Source organism: Pinus tabuliformis, chromosome X (genome assembly GCF_031772625.1).
Source record: "Pinus tabuliformis cultivar Carrire ecotype Pingquan chromosome X, CPIR1, whole genome shotgun sequence".
Taxonomy (NCBI): Eukaryota; Viridiplantae; Streptophyta; class Pinopsida; order Pinales; family Pinaceae; genus Pinus; species Pinus tabuliformis.
In genome coordinates, this window is record NC_142308.1 from 298,114,245 (window position 1) to 298,137,704 (window position 23,460).

Consider the following 23,460-nt stretch of genomic DNA (forward strand, 5'->3'; position numbering starts at 1 on the left):
ATTTTGGTTTGCAATAGACTGATTTTTGGTCCAAAGGGAAAATTGAGCTTGCACTCCTACCTTCCCCATTTCCCTGGCTGCGTAGTATAGAGAGGATATATTCCATGTGGTTTTCTTATAATGCGATTGAAGAATAAAATCATCAGTCTCTCCTCTAGGCAGATGCTCCATTTGAATGCCAACAAAGAAAACTTCACTTTCTTCAGAATTTATGAGCAGTCAAACCTGATTTTGTGGGGAACGATAAATCACATTCTATCTTTATAACCATGCATCCCTACACCTGTTTGATAATTTCTTATCTCAGCAACTTCAAGGTGACAATCATCCCTGTACATTCTTTGAGTAAGGAATTCAATCTTAGAGTTCATTTCTATACAACTTACATCCCACTCAATTAAATCCAGAGAACTCAACCATATTGGTTGCACATCAATTTTCGTATACCATCCTTCCACATCCATCCAACTCATCCATCCAACAATAATATATGAATGAATTGATGTCCACCTATCCAATACAGAGGTAATTGAAATGTGACCTTTCCATGATTGCACACAGTCCCAACATTGTGTAGTGAATATGAGCCACCAAATCAATAACAATAGAAATGCCAACCCAAAGTAGGATTTGAAAATGTTCCATTAGACCATCACCCTTGTCATTTTTCCGTTAATTCTCTTTAATATTTTTATTTCCCCTATAGTCTGCATTGAGATTAGAATTTCCATGGAATATATTTGATTGCAAAATTTGTTCCTTGTTCTATATTGATGCCCAAATTTTCTAATGAATTTTTGGTTGAATCAATATGTCTTTTGATGTGGAAGAAATAAAAAACCTCAAACTTTGATTTTTGCTAACTTGTTTTTATGAAGAATTTGAGAGTTAATCAACTAAGGATTTTCGTTAAGCTTGTATACATGTTAGATAATTGTCATCAACTCTCCAAACACCGTCAATTGACAACCTTTTTTGTGTTATTGCCAAACATAAACCATGTCACAACGGTAAATATTCAGCCTGGTTATTGGTTGAGATCCTTAAACCCCAAGCATATTTAGTGTATGTTTCTTCATTGGGACAAAAAATAAACCCTCGCCCTTGTGCCTCCCCAAATTATTAATTATTATTATGTGGATGGTAGGAATTTAACCTGCATAGAATATTCTAGAATATTCTTAGTAATATAGACAAATCAAATGTTAAGATTTATCTTCAAATTTGTTTCTTTTTTTGTCCTTTCAATTAAATTAATTATTTTTTTTAAGAAAAGGTCATATGGAATAGTGTCACACTAAATGAGTTTGGTTTTTTTGTGCATGTTGTATTAATAAACCATAGCATTGACCCATAGTATCATAAAAATGCTTATTCATGAATTAAAAATCTCATGATAAATCATAAAGTGGAGGTGAAACTTTATGTTAATAATCTTATTGCATTTTTTTTTAAATGTATATGTTTAACTTATGTATTGATTCTCTTATAATTAATAATAATAATAATAATAGTCTTGAGAGTTAGTTTAATTGGTCAAGTACTTGGCCCTCAAGCAACACTAATCACATTCAAATAATAATAAATAAAATTATATTTTCGTTAATAAAACGTTTATCGGTCATTTAATTTATATAATTAAGCTAATAATAATTTTATGTTATGAAAATAATTATAACAAATTAAAAATAAAAATATATATTTAAATTTTATTATATAAATATAATAAAATTATACTTATTATATTATATATTAAATAAAAAAAATTTAAATTATTTATTTATTATTATTTTTTAAAATTTGCTGAAATTTTTCATTTCGTAGTTTTTTTAATATCATTTCTATCGAATATATAAATTATAATAAATTTTCTGAAACTTTTTATTTTCAATAAATTGAAAAACTGTATAAATTTTTTTGAAAGTTCAACTTATTATTATTATTGGTAAGTGTTTATATATATCTATGCTCAAAACCCCAACTAATGGCAAAACTATAGTTTTCTGAGTTTCAAAATTACAAAGCAGAATTAAAATAATTATAAATCGAAAACTATAAAACCAGTAAAAACAAAAACAAAAGGAGAGTGAACACAAATTTTCATTGAGTTGGGAGGAGTTTGATGCCCTATATACGTATATCACAAACCTGGCAAAACTATAGTTTTCTGAGTTTCAAAATTACAAAGCAGAATTAAAATAATTATAAATTGAACAAAAACAAAAAAACAAAAGGAGAGTGAACACAAATTTTCATTAAGTTGGGAGGAGTTTGATGCCCTATATACGTATATCCTTGTAACATCCACGGCCTCGTTAATCCAACAAAACTCGCACTCACAACATTATACCAGTAGATATACCAATTAAATCTTCCAGTACATATACAGTTAAATCTTCCATGACTATGTCCGACGTTTGGAACGTAGTCGGCGAATTTGACTCTAAATCTACCATTAGAAGAAGGTTGATCGTTTGAATCCTTCTGCACCATTTTTCACGTAACAGCCATTTTTATTGGATAACACCATTGCAAAAGATTATTAACCATTGTACCTTACTTATTAAAGCAGTGCATAGCAATTTTGGATAAAACCGAGGACATAGAGCGGTGCCCGACGGATGGATTGTCGTATAAAATTCAAGATACTCTATCAGGAGTGAAAACAAAAACCCATGCCCTTGGATTGTCATATAAAATTCAAGATACTCTATCAGGAGTGAAAACAAAAACCCATGCCCTTATTTTACATCCATAAAATTATCCGTTCCCGTCGTTTTTATAAAATACTGTAAACTATATTTTTAATTTATCTGTCAATACAACGATACTTATTTCTGCCGTCTCTTAGGATGATGCCTTTGGACAAACTTCTTGCTTCTATTCCCATATAACCATCACGCCTATCAATAATTATTTTTAAATTTCAAATTTGTCAATTCGCAATTTTAAAAGAAAATTAAAAAATTTTAATAGTTATATCGAATAAATAAATTCTAGCCCATAAACGAATGGTGAAGAAGATTTACATATAGTGATGATTATCATATTATATATTTCTGGTTTTGTCGAGTGTACTCTTGTAGATGTTTATTATTTCCATTTCATGCATTAAACTTGATGAGCAATTTTCTCCAATTTCTAGCTCAACCATCTATAATGATACGACTCTGCTGGTTGGGCCTTTGCGTGCAAGTTACATGCTTCTTACAGAAAAACTTGTAACTATTGTCGCAGTATTTGGCATCACAGAAGTGTTTATCGGGCTCGGCACGTTTTTCGTTGTCCGGAACTGCGTTTCGACAGGATGAGGTCACTGGTGTTTTCAGTTCATTCCTTTACTTTGGATTAAAACTCCTAGCATGTGAAATGTATGAGTCGTTCGGTTATGCCTTTTTTCCTGAATGAGTCATCTGCTAGATAATGGGTGTCAAGCCCCCAATTATTTTTTCGTTAATTGGCAACCGTGCGGCACCGCCTAAGTAGTTAATATGTTCCATTGTTAAGTTACTTTGCGAATTACGTCTAACATTCATCTTTATTTATTAGCAATATTAAGGTGCGGAATCCATTAATATTAAAACATCTTCATAAACATCATAAAACAGCAAAAGGAACACCATCCAAATGCAAATAAGAATCTTTTATTATATATGAGAAAATGTACAAGTGACCGGGAGCAAAGCTCCACCCGCGTTATAACCGTGTTGGGCGCCCACCTCATGCACACCTTGCATGGTGGTCTCACCTGCACTACCGTTCAACACACATGAGTTCCTTGCCCAAGTTGGGCAAGTGCGCTCGTGCACGACCCTCAACCCAAACAACAACCAAAACTCGTTCACGCGTTTGCCTTCGAAAGGTGGGCGGGCGCCTTCATGCGCTTTCCACCCACACTACGACCCATCACCAAGAATCATGCCTATCATCGTGTAGAGCTGCCCGGTGAGCAGGCGCATAGATCTGCACTCCTTGTTGTGGCTCGTTCCACTCTTCGCACCTCTTCTTCGATGTGTCAATGTTCGAATAATGCCTCCTCACCATGTTTCCTCCGCCAATATATATGGTGAGGAATGGGGGTCGTGCTACCCAACCGACCCTCCATTCATTCTTCAACCAACCTAGCTTTGTTATGAATTTACGCTTCAAGTGTTGATCTGCCCGCCCATGGCACGAGACCACACCACCACACTTCGCCCAAATTTGCTAACTTGTGCAGTTGGCGCATGGTGCAAGCCTCCTCTCACCCGTGTATAAACATAAGGCAACCAACTCGTCCACATAGTGATGCCTCGCCCTCGGTCGCCTCAGCTCGCATGTTTTCATCACTTCGTTTGGCGGGTGGGCGCACCGAGGCGACTCGCAACCCACAGGGCGTTACATTCTCCCCCACTCGAAATCATTGTCGCCCTCGACAACTCTGATCTCCTTAGCAGCTTCCTATCATACTTCTCATTCTTTTTCTTCCATCTCCAAAGTGAGTCCTCCGTTTCCCACCTTTCCTCCTCCGGTGCATTCTTCCATCTGACAAGAAATCTCCATTTCATGTGGCAATCAATCCTTGTAGTTTTGAAGCTCAGAATCTTCTCCAACTCCAAATCTGGCTTGTGTAAGGACTTTGGACACCACATATCTCCACAATGGTATGATATTGTCCACTTTGGGCCTAAGCCCTCATGGATTTGTTTTTGGGCTTTACCCCAAAATGCCTCATACCAATGGAGATATTTGTCCATCCTTATATACGCATGATCCTTCCCACTTCTAGTCAATGTGGGACTTTGGTCGTATACCTAACAATCCTCCCCTCGAACAAAGGACCATCGAGCCTCCCCTCAAACGATTATCCATCCGTCCACTCTCTACCAACCAGGATTCTCCGCTCCAATGCGTTGGAAGCACACGCCTTACATGGAAGCAACACCTGCCTCAAGAGCTTGCTCTAACCGAGCTTATCCGTGGATCCCATTGTGATATTACCGGGGCTCACCACCTTCGTTCGGCATTCTAAGGATTCATCCACTTGGCTAACTTTGAACCTAGCTCTGATACCACTTGTTAAGGACTATGGATACCACATATCTTCACAATGGTATGATATTGTCCGATGTGGCGTCCATAGTCCTTAACAAGTGGTATCAGAGCCAAGGTTCGAAGTTAGCCAAGTGGATGAATCCTCGGAATGTCGAACGAAGGTGGTGAGCCGCGGTAAGATCACAACGGGATGCGTTGATAAGCTCAGTTAGAGCAAGCTCTTGAGGCAAGTGGTGCTTCCATGTAAGGCGTGTGCTTCTAATGCATTGGAGTGGAGAATCCCGGTTGGTAGAGAGTGGACGGACAGATAATCGTTTGAGGGGAGGCTCGATGGTCCTTTGTTCGAGGGGAGGATTGTTAGGTATACGACCAAAGTCCCACATTGACTAGAAGTGGGAAGGATCATGGGTATATAAGGATGGACAAATATCTCCATTGGTATGAGGCCTTTTAGGGTAAAGCCCAAAAACAAATCCATGAGGGCTTAGGTCCAAAGTGGACAATATCATACCATTGTGGAAATATGTGGTGTCCAAAGTCCTTAGAAGTGGTATCAGAGCCAAGGTTCGAAGTTAGCCAAGTGGATGAATCCTCGGAATGCCGAACGAAGGTGGTGAGCCCCAGTAAAATCACAATGGGATCCGTGGATGAGCTCAGTTAGAGCAAGCTCTCGAGACAGGTGGTGCTTCCATGTAAGGCGTGTGCTTCCAACGCATTGGAGCGAAGAATGCTGGTTGGTAGAGAGGGGAGTATCCTACAGATGGATAATGGTTTGAGGAGAGGCTCGATGGTCCTTTGTTCGAGGGGAGGATTGTTGGGTATACGAACAAAGTCCCACATTGACTAGAAATGGGAAGGATCATGGGTATATAAGGATGGACAAATATCTCCATTGGTATGAGGCCTTTTGGGGTAAAGCCCAAAAACAAATCCATGAGGGCTTAGACCCAAAGTGGACAATATCATACCATTGTGGAGATATGTGGTGTCCATAGTCCTTAACAGCTTGTCCACAATCTTGGTTGGTCCTCTTAGTGGTTCAGCTCTCTCTGGATGATCAGCATCAGGTCTGCATCTCTTCAAGTGACTCATGTGAAAAACTGAATGCTTCATTTGCATATGGTGTGGAAGCTCCAACTCATAAGCAACTTCCCCCACTCTCTTCTTCACTCGGAATGGCCCCTCATACTTCTGTGTCAGTTTGCTCGCAGTCCCCTTAGGTGGCTGAAACTACTCCCCGGTAATCCTGAGAAACACCATATCTTCGACACTGAAGTGTACATCCCGTCTTCCCCTATCTGCCCATTTCTTCATTCTCCTTGCAGTGTCATGCAAGCGCAAATATGTCAAATCCAAGGTTTCATCCCAAGCCTTCATGAATTTCTTCACATGAGGAATTCTCAAAAAACCTCTTGTCACTATGGTATGCGTGTGACTGGCATCTGTCCATTCACCAACTCAAATGGACTGTACCCCGTCGCAGAACTCTTTTGAATGTTGTAGCTGAACTGAGCAACATCCAAGAGTTCAGGCCAATTCTTCTGATCAGCCATCACATAATGCCTCAAGTAATCCTCCAGCAATGCGTTGATCCTCTCGGTCTGTCCATTTGTCTATGGATGGTAACTTGAACTCATCAACAACTCTGTCCCGACTAACTTGAACAATGTAGTTCAAAATCTACCTGTAAATCGTCTCGATTTGTCCATCTGTCTGCGGATGGTAACATGAACTCTTCAACAACTCTGTCCCAACTAACTTGAACAATGTAGTCCAAAATCTTCCTGTAAAACGCGGATCTCGGTCCAACACGATGCTTAATGGCATCCCCCAATACTTCACTATGTTCTTGAAGAACAACTCCGCAGTCCGCTCGGCTCCACAAGGCATCTTTGTTGGAACAAAGACAACATACTTGGAAAAACAATCAACCACGACCATTATCCCATTATACCCCTGAACCTGTGGCAACTGAGTGATGAAGTCCATCGAGACACTCATCCATGGTCTCTCAGGAATCGGTAAAGGCTGCAATAGACCTCCTTGCCTTTGATTATCCAATTTGTCCTGCTGACAAGTGATGCACGTATGTACATACTCCTCTATATCCTCCCGCATCTTCTCCCAAAAGAATCCTCTCTTCGGCAATGCCAAATAACGACACTGCCCTAGGTGGCTAGCCCATGGTGAGTCGTGGCACTCCTTCAAAAGGTGCCACCTAAGCCCGTATGACTTTGGAACATAGAGCCAGTTTCTAAAGAACAAGAATCTGTCTCAGAGAAATAGCTTTCGTGTCTTCACCTCCTTCACCCGGTTCAATATATTTTGCGCCTGAGTATCAGTCTCAACACTTTCCTTGAGCTTATTCTTCATCTCTTCTGACATCTAAACTCGACTCCTACTCCTAACTACCCGGTCTTCTCCCTCCAATGCTGCAAGTTGTCCCTTCCTACTAAGGGAATCCGCTACCACATTGTGTCTTCCCGGTCTATACTCGATAGTCATGTCTAACTCTGCCAAGAACTCCTGCAAGCGAGCTTGCTTCGCAGAAAGCTTATGTTATGATGAAAAATAACTTGCTACAACATTTTCCGTCTTGACAACAAACGAATTCCCAATCAGGTAATGCCTTCACACATGTAAATAGTGAATGATTGCAGTCATCTCCTTCTCATGGACCGGATACCTCCGTTCTCTATCCTGCAACTTCCAACTCTCATATGCCACTGGATGCCCATCCTAGATAAAAACCCCTCCTATGGAAAAATCTGAAGCATCTATGTGTACCTCAAATGGTCGCTCGAAATCTAGCAACTTCAGTATCGGTGTTGTAACCATCCTCCTCTTCAAATCATCAAATGCCACCTGACATTTATCTTTACAACTCCATCTATTTTCCTTCTTCAATAGGTCTGTTAGTGATGATGTCACCTTGGAGTACCCCTCTACAAACTTCCGTCGGTAGTTGATCATGCCCAAAAACACCATCATCTCATGGACATTCTTCGGTTCAACCCAATCCTCGATCACCTTCACTCTGCTCGGCTCCATCCATATGTACCCTTGACCCACTATATGTCCAACGAACAGAATCTCGGTCTGAGCAAACACACACTTAGACTTCTTCAAGTACAACTGATTTGCCTTCAGTGCCTCGAACAACATCACCAAGTGCTTCTTATGATCCTCCATGTTCTCACTGTACACCACTATATTGTCTAAGTACACTACTATGAACGAATCCAAGTATGGTCGTAGAACATCATTCATCAAAGTGCAAAACGTAGTAGGAGCATTGCATAACCCGAATGGCATAACAAGGAATTCAAAACTACCATACCTCGTTACTATCGCGGTATTCTTCTTGTCTCCTTCAGCTATCCACACCTGATAATACCCATGCCTCAAGTCCAACTTGGAAAACACTTGGGCTTTTGCAAGCTTATCAAAGTAATCAGCTGCCAATGGCAAAGGATACATGTTCATTACTGTCTGCTTCTTCAATGCATAGTAATCACAGCACATCCATAGCTCATTCAAATCCTTCTTTTGTTGGAATAATACCGGAGCACCATAGGGGGACCTTGAAGGTCTCATGAAACCTGCATCAGTTAACTCCTTTAACTGTCATTTCAATTCCTCCAACTCAGGTCCTAACAACCGATAAGGTTCTTTAGCCAGATGTTTCTTTCCTGGCTCAAGCTCAATGCTATGGTCCACTGCACACCTTGGTGGAAGCTTCGATAGCTCATCAGGCATCAAATGTACATATTTGGCTAGTATCTCAGAAATCTTGGCTGGAACAGGCGTCCCCACTCCATCACCTTTGACTCCTTTGAACATCACTGCATATGTCTCCATATCTGACTCCTTCATAGCCTTCTCCAAACTCAGTGCAAAAATATGCTGCACCTTGATTTCTCGCCTTTGCCTATGAGTGGGCAAAGTCCAAGTTTGTGATTGTCCAACCAACACCACCTCTTCACAGAAGGGGACAACAATTGCCTTGTTTCCCTTCAAGAAATCTTGCCCCAATATCATATCAAAGTCGTTCATCTCCATCACTATGAAGTCCAACTAACCCTTCCAATCTTTTATATGCACAGGCATTTCATGTGCCAAACCCGCCACTTTAGCTCTAGAGTTCACCGCTTTGACTTCCACATTCAATGGGAAGATCGTCGGTCCAACCTCTTTGGCCAACCGTGTCGTCATGAAGTTATGAGTGGCCCCCATGTCCACCAGAGCTTGAATGGTCTTGCCATGGACCATCAAGTCCACAAAACCCAGACTGTTAATCCACGATTTCTCCATAACTTTTCCCTGCATACATGTATGTTCCTTGCAAATAGCTCCGATACCATCTGTCACGCCCCCAATTCTCTTTTTGTTAATTGGCAACCATGCGGCACCGCCTAATCAGTTAACATGTTCCATTGTTAAGTTACTTTGCGAACTACGCCTAACATTCATCTTCATTCATTAGCAATATTAACGTGTGGAATCATTAATATTAAAACATATTCATCAACATCATAAAATAGCAAAAGGAATGCCATTCATATGCAAATAAGAATCTTACAGGAGCAAAGCTCCACCGACATTATAACCGTGTTAGGCGCCCACCGCGTGCACACCTTGCACGGTGGTCTCACCCGCACTACCATTCAACACACACGAGTTCCTTGCCCAAGTTGGGTGGGCGTGCCCATGCACGAACCTCCACCCAAACAACAACCAAAACTCATTCATGCGTTTTCCTTCAAATGGTGGGTGGGTGCCTTCGTGTGCCCTTCACCCACACTATGACCTGTCACCAAGAACCATGCCTATCACCGTGTAGAGCTACTCGGCGAGCAGGCGCATAGACCTGCTCTCCTTGCTGCGGCTCATTCCACCCTTCGCACCTCTTCTTCGATGTGTCAATGTTCAAATGATGCCTCCTCGCCATGTTTCCTCCCCCAATATATATGGTGAGGAACAGGGGTCATGCCTGCCGGCCGACCCTCCGTTCATTCTTCAACCAACCTACCTTTGTTATGAATTTACGATTCAAGTGTTGGTCAGCCCACCCATGGCACGGGACCGCCCCACCACACTTCGCTCGAATTTGCTAACTTGTGCAATCGACCCACGATGCAAGCCTCCTCTCGCCCGTGTATAAACATAAGGAAACCAACTCGTCTGCATAGTGATTCCTCGCCCTTGGTCCCCTTAGCTCGCATGTTTTCATCACTTCGTTTGGTGGGTGGGCGTGCCCAAGTGACTCGCAAGTCGCAGGGCGTTACACTAGGTGTGGAAATGTCTAAGTCATTTGTTTAAACTTTTTAGCTAATGAGTCATTGTTGGATATTGGGAGTGGTTGTATCGCTTGTTTCCATGGGAACTCAAAGCACCTTGGAAGTGGTCTTTGGAGAATTATAAACTTTAGCGAGACATTTTTCGAAGAATTATAATAGAGAGGCATTTTTATGGATTTTGGGAATTTTGAAGCAACATATTTCTATCCACATTGTTGTAAAATTTTAAGTTTCCCAATAGAAACTTATTTGGAAGGGTTTCAAATAGAAGGTTGTCATTTTACACTTTTTCAAAATGCTCTTTGTACCTCTTTCTATTAAAAATGAAACCGTCCTATTCATTAAGTGATTGGTTTATTATTTTTTCATTTTTTTAGTTGGATAAGAATTTAATCTACACTATAAAAAGATAGTAATCATAGTAATGGAAAAGGCTAAGAGGAAAAACGCAAAATAAACACACAAATAGATTTATATTTATTAAAATTTCTCACATACAACCATTTATAGAGCTCCGACTCTTGCTTCCACGCATATTATAAGGTTGTAATTGACTATGTATGGAATCATGAAATCTTCAAGTTGACGTGCCTCAACTTTGACTAACTTGTTCATACAAACTCACACTCAACTTAACTAAACTCGTCTCTCCATGATTTGCGTGTATAAGGGAGTAATTTACTATTTCCAACATGTTGACAGTGTTGGATCCTTCCAACATACAAGGGATCTCCCCGATATGAAGTCCCAATAAAAATTCACACCATTTCGTGTAGGAATCCCATCTAGAGATATGGCCCAGCCACCATTTACTTAAACATTTTACCTTGGCTTGAGTAATTAGGATAAGAGAGTAGCATGCATGTTCTTTTGAATGAACAAGAAATTATGTCTTGTGGAATGTCCAATTGTAGACTGTATGAAGATTATTTTATTGAAAGGAACAAAAGTGAGCCTTCAAAACACAAGTATTAGTACCGATCTAGGGAAAACACATGAACATATGCATGAAATAATCGTTATACATCAAGAAAAATAATTCACATAAATGCAACAATCATTATAGCTACCACAACACACTTTCAATAAGATAAACACCAAATTCACCGAAATAGTTGAATTTCTTCAATGAACAAGAATGCCAACATAAACCACAAATATCCAAAGCATAGTTTCAAAACCTTCACAATCTATGCATGAAAATGTGTTGGATCAATGGTCTTCAAGTATTAAGAAAAAGTTCCAAGATACATGAGTACGATGAACACAACTTACTCCAAATAGTGGAGTGTCAGAGCTACCACTTTCTCTCCAAAAGAAATATCTCTATCTCTCCAATGGCTTGTGAGGAGAATTGAAGGTTATAAGTCCTCCCTTTGAGTAACGAGGCATCTTTTATAACTAAATAAATGACTCTTCATATCATCATAACTCTTAAGATTCTCATAAAACTTTTCAACTTATAATGAACTTTGGACTTGTAAATGGCCCTTAGTCTTCCAAATGACTTTTGAACTTCAACAAGACTTTTGGACTGCTTTATGTCTTTTGGAATTTTAGATGTGGCCTTTAGAATTCTATAGGTGGTTGTTTTGTCCATACATGAATCTTGGACTTCCACATATTTATATTTACAATTATTACATCATATTTCCACATGATGATGTGGTGGAAACATAACACATCACTAACATTGATGACTTGGACCCTTAGTGATTAGGGTTGATAACACTGCGCCCTATGTCTATAGGTGTTGATGGAAATTCCTCATTTTTTTTTTATTGTTTACACTCCAAAGGGTCTTGAGATGTATGGAATCTACATGGCCATTGAAATATGGTGTTCTTTCACTTGTCACAATCACGTATCCTTTGTCTTTGAATGATTCTTTGTGCTACTTCCTTTGATATCTCTTCTCATGCATCCTTTCCATGTTTTTCTTGTAACACATGTAAGTAAGATCACTCATGGCAAGCAAATATTAGCCAAAAAAATGTCATATTCTGTCATGTTTCATACAAAATTTCCAATTGTGAGTAAACAGTGCGCTCAAGATAGGAGGGGAAATATTTTGGGTGCAGGGCGCAATTTCAACAGACAAGGGTTGTAGGTTGATCATTAAGAGTGAATTGTGCACTTCACCGGGAAGAGGAAGCTTCATGGAAGGCACAAGGTGCAGTCACAAGGGACTAGGAAGCTTGATGAAGTCTTGATGATGTGTCATGTGCTTAACTCATGAAGTCGAAGTCACAAGGAAGGCGCAACATGCAGATTCAAGGCTCAAGGGTGTCTTGTTGTTCATTTTTGGTGCACCATGCGTTCAATTGGGTGTGCATGGTGCAATGTTAAGGCTTGAGGAAGGCCTAATGACCTTTGTTGGTGCATTATGCACTCAACTAGGTGAGATGCTTCAAGAAGGGCATAGTTTGGAAGGACAAGGAGAGCTCATGGCTTGGCCAACTGTTGTGTGCCCAAGAGAGGGGGGAAGGGTTATCCTAGGCATAGGGCACACACTGAACAAACAAAAGGGGTCCAACTGAGGCTTGGGATTGTGTTGTGCGCTCCTTCTTATCTAGTGAAAAGGCTTGAGAAACCAAAATTTATCTAAGTATGGAGGGTAAAGCATGCAAATACATAATGAATTTACAGTAAAACAGATGTGACACATGGAAATATATCAGTAAAAATTAGACAGAACCTAACACTGAAAATTATACATCAAAACAATTGTTTACAAATACTCTCGATGTGTAACAAACCAGTTATGTAAGATTGCGACCAAGAAGCATTGTTTTGTGAATAAAAGTGCAGTAATATGGTGAAGTGCATTATGGATGTTCTTGATGATGCGATGACACCCAAGAAAGGAAAGGGAAACTTGAAACATTTGAAATAACATGAAATGACACTTGGTGACTAATATAAACACTTAATACAACAAACGGTAAGCTCTAGAATTAAAATATAACAAAATTTTAGAGGGTGTTGTAACAGTGAAAACAGAACATTCCCCCTTAATTATGTCATTGTGCGCTCTTTCTTTCCTAATAAGCAGGCTTTCAAAACCCAAATTTATTTAATTCTAGAGGGTAAAGTGTGGGAAAATACAATGAATTTAGATTAAGACAAATGTGACACATGCGAATTCATCATTAAAACTTAGGCAAAACCTAACACTAAAAAGTATACAACAAAACAACAATTTAAAAACAGTCTCCAAGTGTAACAAACCAAGTATGTGAGATTGTTACCAAAAAGTGTCATTTTGTGAATAAAAGTGAAGTAAGATGGTGATGTGCATTGTGGATGTTCTTGATGACGTGATGAAACTTACGAAAGGACAATGACACTTGGTGACTGAAAGCGACACTTAATACGACAAACAACATGCTCGAGAATTCGCATATAACAAACTTTTGGAGGGTGTTGTAGCAACGAAAACACAACACTCCCCCTTAATTATGACCATATGACTCAACATAACTTAAACATGGTTGCTGGTCTAAGTCTCACCTAGGCTTACAATCAAATTTTGACTCAATTTTTTTTACAATTTTGGATTTTTATTTTCATTTCTTCGAAATTATATACCCTCGAAATTGCTTCATTCTCGACTTCAATTTGTTGCTATAAACTCCACATTTCTTCACTTTCTACTGCTGCAATTTTTCTTTGACTTATCTTATATTTATTCCATAAAAAAAATTGATCCTATATTCTACAATTTCCTCTTCAAAGATCCTTTCACCCCTAGATTGTTGCTACAATTCTTCATCTTCAAACTGTGAATTTCTCTTTTCTTCTTGCACCTCATAATCCTAATCTTATTTCTACCATATTTCTTGATAGAAAAATTTAATCTCTTCTTGACTCCATTGTTGAAAGATTGTTTCAATACCTTCTCGTTCATCTTCAGAAACCTCCATGTCCTTTCTTGTATCTTTTTCTTCATATTCTCTTTCAGTTGGGTTGTTATAATATTTACCAGCACACTCAAAATCAATGTTAAAAACATATTCATTATGCTTTGTAGTGATAGTTTTCTTCTCTTTATTTGATTGCGCTGCCTTCTCTTCCACTTCGTTTACAAACCTTTGTTGTTGCAAACATCTTGTCTTTAACTTGACTTCCATACACAAGTGGGCTTCTCTTATCAAATAACAACATATTAATGTGTTATTTTTGTTGCATCATTTGCAACCACTCATCACCAATTAATTTGTCTTCATCAAAGTTAATATTGCTAATTTCAATTTTTGGATCCACCAAAACACTTTCTCCTCTATTGGTCGCTCTATCTATTCCAAACTCAACTCTTGGTTGTTCACACGTTGCTTCATGAACAATTCCAAATTTTTCTTCATAACTTTTTGCTACATTGGTAGCTTCAATATTCAATTCTTATCAAACATGGCCCTTACCATATTTCCACAATAAAAAACTATTGCAAAAAATATACCATAAATTTCATTAACATAATGTTCAACTGCCCTATGGTGGGATACCCCCCCATGGATGTTCTCATTAACAATTTCAACTTCGCCAAATTCATTAGTTGTGGCTAGATTCACCAATTCACATCTCATTTTGTAGTCATCATCCACATCTGTGTCATCACAACGGGATTTAACATCACCTTCACCATCCACATTACAATGGATTTATTGAGCATCTATATTCTCTTACTCTACTTCATACACAAAGACTTCAACTTCTCTCTTTGCAATCTTTGTTGTGCCTTCTTCATCCATTCATATGGATTCTCCAAACTCTATTATCCTCTTATAGTCTTACTCATCTACTCTTAGATCTGCAATTGACTTCTCTATTGATTCTTCAACAGATTGTGACACGACTTCCTGTTGCATGACACTTTCCTTTGTACAAATTTTTCCTTCCACGATATTACATGCTTATTGGGAAGATGTAGCTTTTTCTACCTTACTTAAAAATTCTCATCCAATGCTTTTTTTATAAAATTAAATACTAGAGCATTACATACTTCATCAGATGGGTTGTTAGACCTATACTCAGTTAATTCTTTATATCGAAGAAAAGTTTGTATTTTGACAATCCAAAAATCTAAATGTTTACAAGTAAACTTTGTTAGTATTACCAAATCCATATTGATCCATGCATCCTCGAATTTTGTTGCTTCATCTGTTTGCCTTTTAGATTACTCAGCTATGGGGACAATCTCTATGAGATCTTTAAAAGACATTGTCTCTTTGTGTCGATTTCGTCTTTTAATTTGCTTCATTCTCGCTTTGCAACACATGACTATTGTCTTTCTGCTCTCATATGACTTATTTCCTTATTTCATGAGGCTTTCTTCCATATCAGTCCCCCGAAAAAAATATAACTTTCAATATACATCCCTGCAAAGCACAATCTACACCCAAAACATTGTCAGGTTTGACAAAAAAAAAAAAAAATTATAAATGAACAAACCTTTACAAAGCCCTAAATTCACCTTCCAATAAAACTCTTTTCTTTATATATGTAAAAAATCATTTTCAACAAACCCTTTAAAAAAACCTTTGATATCTCTTTATTAAAACCTTTATAAAACTTCCTTTAAAAACATATAAACTTGTTTTTTAAATAGAAAATAAATAATAAAAAAAACTTCTTAATCAACTCAACCTCTTAAGAAATACCTTTCTTTCAATCCCTTTTAGTAACCTTTTTGTTAACACACTTTAAACTTGCACATGGAACATTTTTTTAAAATATCTCCCACTCTTTAACAAACCCTTAATAATCCTTTAACAACTCCAACTTCTAACAAACCATTGACAATAATCTTTTAAACCTTTTTAACGGCCCCACGAAACTTTAAAAAATATCTCTCTTAACACTTTAACAACACACATTTTAAAATCTCTGAGTATGGGCAACCAATAAATCTTATGCTATTGGATTTTAATTGAATAGTGGTTGTATATGCTTACCGGTCGATTTTGCTAAGGCTGAACAGAGTGATTTTGCTAAGGCTAAACAGAGTGATTTTGCTAAGGCTGAACAGAGTCTGTATATGCCCACCATTCGATTTTGCTAAGGCCAAAATTGAAAGGTAAACATATACAACCGCCATACAATTAAAACCCAATAATATAAAAAAATATAGCTTGCGCTGAGTATGCAATTAAAACCCAATAACATAGGAAATATAGCTTGCGCTGAGTATGTGGCTATTGCAGTTTTCGTGCCATCTCAACCTTTAAAATTTGGGCTGTGCGTGTGATTTCTCGTTGATTTTCTCGTTGACTTTTCTTGGAAGCCTGTCTCATGTATCAATGCAACGCTAGTAACGGAAAACCAATAATTGGATGTTTGTTAAGTTTTTCCGGAACATCGTGCCTTTAATCTTTAATCTTGCGAGAGTCGTGTGTTAAGTTTCTTCAAAATATCGCATTTATAAGCTTTAATCATGCGACAATTTCTTTTTGTGATATTTTTTTTTAAATTGCAAGCTTTTTTCTTTTGGCTCTTTTCTGATGGTTTTACAGGCTCGAATCTTGTAACTTGACCTCAGCTCTGAAATTAATTTGATGGAAAAGAAAATGAGGAAAAACAAGAAATACATATATTGATTAAAATTTATGTGGTTTTTTTTCTTTTTAAATCTAGGATAATCGGTAATTGGTGAGAGTTACCCTGAACAGACCCAGGATCAAATCTAACTGGCTGCCACTATAAATCTAGGCTACGTGCAACCGCCTGCAAGCCGCACAATAGCAGGAAACTTATGCCTCAACAAGAGCCGAGACATCCACTATGGGGTCGCCTACTCTTCTAGCCAAGACACAACAGGGCATATATATACTAAATGAGATTTGAACCCTCATCTCGTGGGTTTCACCCAACGAAACTTACCATTAAACCCCATATCACTATATAAAATTTATGTGCTTCTTGATTTCCTGGTTTCTATACACATTACAATGAATAGGTCTACCGGGTTATAAAAAACTAAATATAGAATCATATTATCTCTAGCTTGACTTACCTCAATTCCGATTAACTTGTTTATACAAACTCACACTCCACTTATAATATTTGATTTGACTCAATTAAATTCATATCTCCATACATTACATGCATATGAGAGTAGTTCACTATTTCCAACCAATAGTAAATGGTGATTAATATTTGTTCCTTTTTATCTGTCTATCACATTAATATCAAAGTAAAAAATAAATAAACAAAAATAAATAAAAAATTGAAAAATAAGTTGCTTTTGAATTAACCTCCGTTGTTCATTGAATGCTAGTTGGTTTGCAAAGTTGCACCAATGTTGTTTAGGAGCTGCGACCAACCTTATTGGAGAGAAACCATATCTATCGTTGTCATTCCTTTTGGTTTGCTTAGGTGTAGCAATGAGCTAGGGGCTTCCATTGTAGACAACTAACAATGTCTGCTGGTTAATTTTTTCACTGATCTCCAATGAGCCAATGTATCCATTTGTGAGACACCATCATGACCCAACACAAAGATTCGACGTGATTTCTAGAAATATGGAATAACAATTCCTTTACATATAACTTGTTTTTTACCGCAGTTTAGAAGTGCCATATTATTTTAAAGTGGTGTAAGGATTTTTTTTGGGTTAAATGTGGTGATGAAGGTTCATTTTAAAAGTTTGTTTTTTAAGTATTGCATATGAAAAATAAAACGATTGAACTAAAATAAAAGGTTGTTTAGTTTAAAAAATTATTTATTTACCAATAATGTTTTTTTAATGAGCGTGTAAAATTGTTTAGTGGAGATATTTTTAAAAGTGGTTTTGATTATTGTATTATTAAAAAAGAAAAAACAAATTAAGAAATAGTTTTTTCATGGTAATATGGAAAATGAGACATGATTTTAGATGATAGTTTTTCCTAGCTACTATTCCAAGTTTTAATAGAAAATTACTATGAAGTTTGTGATGTTAAAATACATATTTCATTATGTTCTGAGAGTGGGTGGGAACTTGTAGTTTGTGGCTGTGAAGAGATAACTAATGAAGTAACCGAATATGTTTTGACGAACACATAGATTAATTCAGAGTCTATAGAAAAGAACATGTGATAACACTTGCTACTATCCAAAATGGTGTGGATACAACTTTCTTTTCCAATATCTCAATAGTGAAGACCTCCAAAATAGTGTGGGGCATCCTAGGAACTTGTCATCATGGAATTGCAATGGTGAAAAAAAACGATGTTGGAGATGTTGAACATGAATTTTGAGAATTTGAAGATGAAAGAGTCAAAGTACTTGGGCCAATACATGACCCAAGTTATAAACATTGTTAATCAAGTAACAATGAATGATGAAGATATTTTAGATCAAAATTTGGTAGAGAAGGTTCTCGGGATCTTCCCTAGCAAACTTGATATGGTGGGCATAGCCATTAAAGAGTCTACAGACTTATCACTATTATCAGTAGATGAACTATTTGTATCCTTGTTATCCCATAAATCTCAATTAAATAAACACGTGGAATCTTTGAAAAATGCATTCAAATAGTAAGTTTCTATCTCACAAGGAAGAGGAGGATCAAGATCAAGAGGTAGAGGTAGAAACAATAGAAGCAACAATTAGAGAGATGATCCTGAAAAAGAAAGGAGATCATATCAAAATCCTCATAGTTCAAGGTGGAACAACAATAGAAGCTCAAAATCAAATCAAATGTATAACAAATAAAATTAAGTGTTATTAGTGCAACAAGGTGGGTCATCATGGCCATGAATGTAAAAGGAAACAAATTATCTTAAAAGGAAATGTTCAAACTATTATTATGAGAGATGTGGAAAATCATTCTTGCTTATGTGTAATGATTCTCAAGGGTTACCTAACAACATTTGGTTTATAGATAGTAGATGTGGAATTCATATTGCAGGAAACATAAGGATAATTATAGATATGGATGATTTAGTTAGAGCTAAAATCAAGTTTGCGTTAGATAATATTATAAAAGTTATGGGAAAAAGAACAGTTAAGATCTTCATCAAACAAGATCATAAAAGAAAATACCATATGTGTATTATGCTCCAAGTTTGAAACATAACCTTCTTAGCATTGGCCAACTTCCTAAAAAATGGTATGATGTAGTATTTAAAGGAGAGAATTGCTTCATATATGATAGATCTCCTAGTAAGATGTTGATTTCCAAAGTAAACGTGACCAAAAATAATATGTATCCTCTTTCCATGAAGCACTACAGACATGATTACTCATTTGCTCAAAAGCCAACATGCTTGGATGATCTTTGGTTATGGCACTTCATGCTTGGTCATATATATTTTGGTGGCCTTGGACTATTGCAACAATATAAGATGGTTGAGGGGTTGCCTCCCATTCAAGAGACAACTAGCTCATATGAGAGTTGTGTTTTAGCAAGGAAACACATAGACAATTTTACTAGGGGAGTGTCTTATAGGGAAAAGGAACCTTTGGAGTTATTTCATACAAATATATGTGGTCCAATGCAGATGCGGTCTCTTGGAGGAAGCTACTACTTCGTAACTTTCATAGATGATAACAACAAAATGACTTTGGTGTCTTTTCTAACAAATGTGTCTAAACATTTAGAGAAATTTTGAGAATTTAAGGGAATGGCAGAGAAGCAACATGATAATCAGATCAAAGTGTTACGGCAAAACATAGATGATGAGTGTGATTCAAATAGTTTTTATAAATTTTGCAAGTATCATGGGATTAAAATACAATTTATAACAAGATACATATTGTAGCAAAATGATGTAGCTAAAAGGAAGAATAAACCATGTTGAATATGGCTAGAAGAATGTTGAAGGAACAACATATATTAACGAGTTTTGGGAGGAAGTAGTAGCTTGCTCAATTGATTTTTTGAATAGATCTCCCATTACAAGTGTGAAGAAAAAAGTTCTATAAGAAGCACGGACATGTATAAGTTGCAATGTAGCACACTTTAGGGCACTTGGCTATGTGGCATATCCTCATGTACCTAACGAGTTGAGAAGAAAGCTAGATGAAAAAAGTGAGAAGTGCATTTTCATTAGGTATAATGATCATTCCAAGGCATATAAGTTGTACAATCTAAAAGCAAAAAAAATTGGTAGTTAGCAAAGATGTTGAAGTTAAAGAAAATGAAGCATGGGATGGAACATGAGGGCTTCCCTAGGGGAGAAATATCATACCATGTGCATTCATATTGCGGGATACATATTGAGAAAAAAATGACATAATATATTGGGGGATATGTAAGGGGTAAAGGGTTTTTATATTGGCAGGTATAAAAAAAATGGAGCTCAAAGCTAATGGAAAAATATAAAGGGGAATAAAAAATGTTAATGAAATAATGGATAGCTACAACATCTAGTGAAGGTAGAGGTTTTTTAAATTGGGAAGGTGTATTGGGTTCGTATTGGTAGGGGTTAAATAAAGTGAATTTTAGAGGTACTTTCCAATATGTAGTCAAATTAAGGGTATTGTTTAACATGCGATGAATGCACGTGATATGTCAGAGGTTCATTGGGTGAATCCCCCGTGCATAGAGGAAATGATATACAAAAAGCTTGACTATCAATTACAAAATTATGGCATTGAAATAAAAAACGTCACTTGTAAGACAACCATAGAATGGTTAAATTAAGGAATTTCAAATGATTTTGACAACGAAATAACCATTTTAAAGAATTTAAAATGGTTTTGACAATGAACTAATGTTGATGAAACTATTATAGGAGGGAAACAATTGCTTCCACGTATAGTGTTGCTTCAGAGGGTGTAGCATGTAAACAAAGATACATAATGCATTGACATAGTAGAAATGGTGTTACAGCAAGCACAATTTCATTAGATGAAGAGTGTGGCTGGGTGTCCATTATAAGTGAAGCATAGCATGTAAATAGAGATAGATAATGCATTGAAATAGTAGAAATGGTTTTACATCAAGCACAATTTCATTAGATAAAGTGTGTCCCTCGGAGTCCATTATAAGTGAAATATTTATCTTTTAAGCTTCAATTCGTGATGGTTTAGGCTGGCACTTTATTGAGTTTGATATAGTAGACTCACATAATGTTTAGATATGTTGGTCTATTCCAAATTCCATCATGGTATTTGATAGTGCAATGTAATGAAATTTAGATATGCAGAACATGTCATAGAGGAGACATAATTTTCCATTGTAGAAAACAACAATAATACTACAAAACCAAAAGACCAGCTATTAGGGAAATAGAATCAAGGTTTTTGTCTCCAATAAGAAATATGGAGTATAGAAACACACCACCATCCAAACAGTGTTTGATTGGGCTAGAAAAGGCTCACAAGATAGAGAAATGGCAGACAGTTTCATAACTAATATGAACCAACGACAAAAAACTAGAAATCAAGTTATAAAAATAAAAAGATGCAGAACATAAATTAAAGTTACATTTATCCTAGACCATATAGAAATTGAGCCATCTTCAATAGTATAGCCACAATATTTGATTAAGAATTTCTCAAAAAGGTTTTTTGATAAGAATATGGACCAACTCCAAAAGGTGAAAAATGATAGTAGACAAGGCACAAGGCTAATTCTGGAGGATATAAAACAAAAACAATAGGCATCATTATTGAATGATGTAAGAAATTATGAATTGAAATAAAAATTTCAGTATGGATCAGGCCACAAAGGGTACTGAACATAAACAAAAAACCACAACCTACTTTAAAAATAAGTAGACAACAAGATATTGAAGAAAAATAAAATAAACACTAAAATAAAACAAGCAGTCTATACTCACAATATGACCCACAAAACAAAATGTGGCACTGATGAAGCACAAATAACTCCTGGGGTATAACAGGGTAAATTATTGAAAATCAATCCCGCAAAATATTCACAGTACACTAACATTTTCTCTCAAAACTCTTCAATCTTTATAGTTGTAAGTGGGTACTCATTATAATGGATATGGCCATGATACTAGCATATTTTTTTTTCCTTCTTCAATATAAGGATGGAGATCAAAAATATGTGTTGCCATAAAGTCATGCCATGTTAGTATCTGAACAATTGAAGCTCTATGAAAAAGCAAGAAAATGAGAATGAGAACAACCACAAAATACCCAAATGTGGAATAAGTTTGATAGAGTTATAGCTTATGAATTCAAACCCAAAGAAGGCAGTCATTCTCAATGTGTGATAGTATGGAGGTCTCACAGATTTGTCATTACACTATGCAATGGTCTTACCGTAAAAGATGGCTAAATTAGGTGCAAGTATTTGATACTGTCAACAAAAAGGATGAGTGATTGAGACCAAAAAATTTTAGGTAATTTTGTCTATGAACACTTACCCCTACTTCTTTAGGCACCACATAGAGATGGATCAAGCCTACTTGCCAAAAAAGGGAAAATATCCTTGTCAATGACAAGGTCTCCACAACAGTGTATGGTGAGTTATTGAAAAATGGATGTAAATCAATATACATTTCGTATTCCTTTGCACTTATGATTATGTCCTCAATCTTGAGATCTCTTCCTCAACCTTGTTTTGCAAAGTCACCAAAAGAAAACTTATGCTTTTTGTCTACAAAAACAATAGTCTGTGAAAGCTAAAACTCTTTCCTCTTCAACGAATCCAAAAAATGTGACCAAAGGATAAGGTTATACAAGACTGGTTTTTTCTGCTAGAGGTCAATTTATGACTGGGAAGCCATGGTGTTTAGTATTCATCAAAATATATACAATGTTTGAAACTTTCTCGACTATAGAAAAGGTTAACACTGGACTTGTAACAACATCACTAACAATCATGTTTCTCATATAGCGTTTAGGATGTCCTTCCAAGAATGGAATCCCCTTCACGTGCACAATTGCATTATACATGCTGAATTGAAGAAATAGGTTTTTTTCTTGAAGAAATCAATTGTTGTCTTCGTTATCAACACAAACAACATAATAAAATGTAGAAATTGCAAGTTATTTGTTAGTTCCAAAAGGATGACACACAATGAAACTGTCATCCTCATTGGTCCCCCCAACAAAGAGGCTACACTAAGCACAACACAAAGGCCCCCATAAACTCGTGTGAAGGATGCAATGAACTCCCCAACAGAATGACCATATGCAGATCCTATCAAAATTACTGGTATGAATC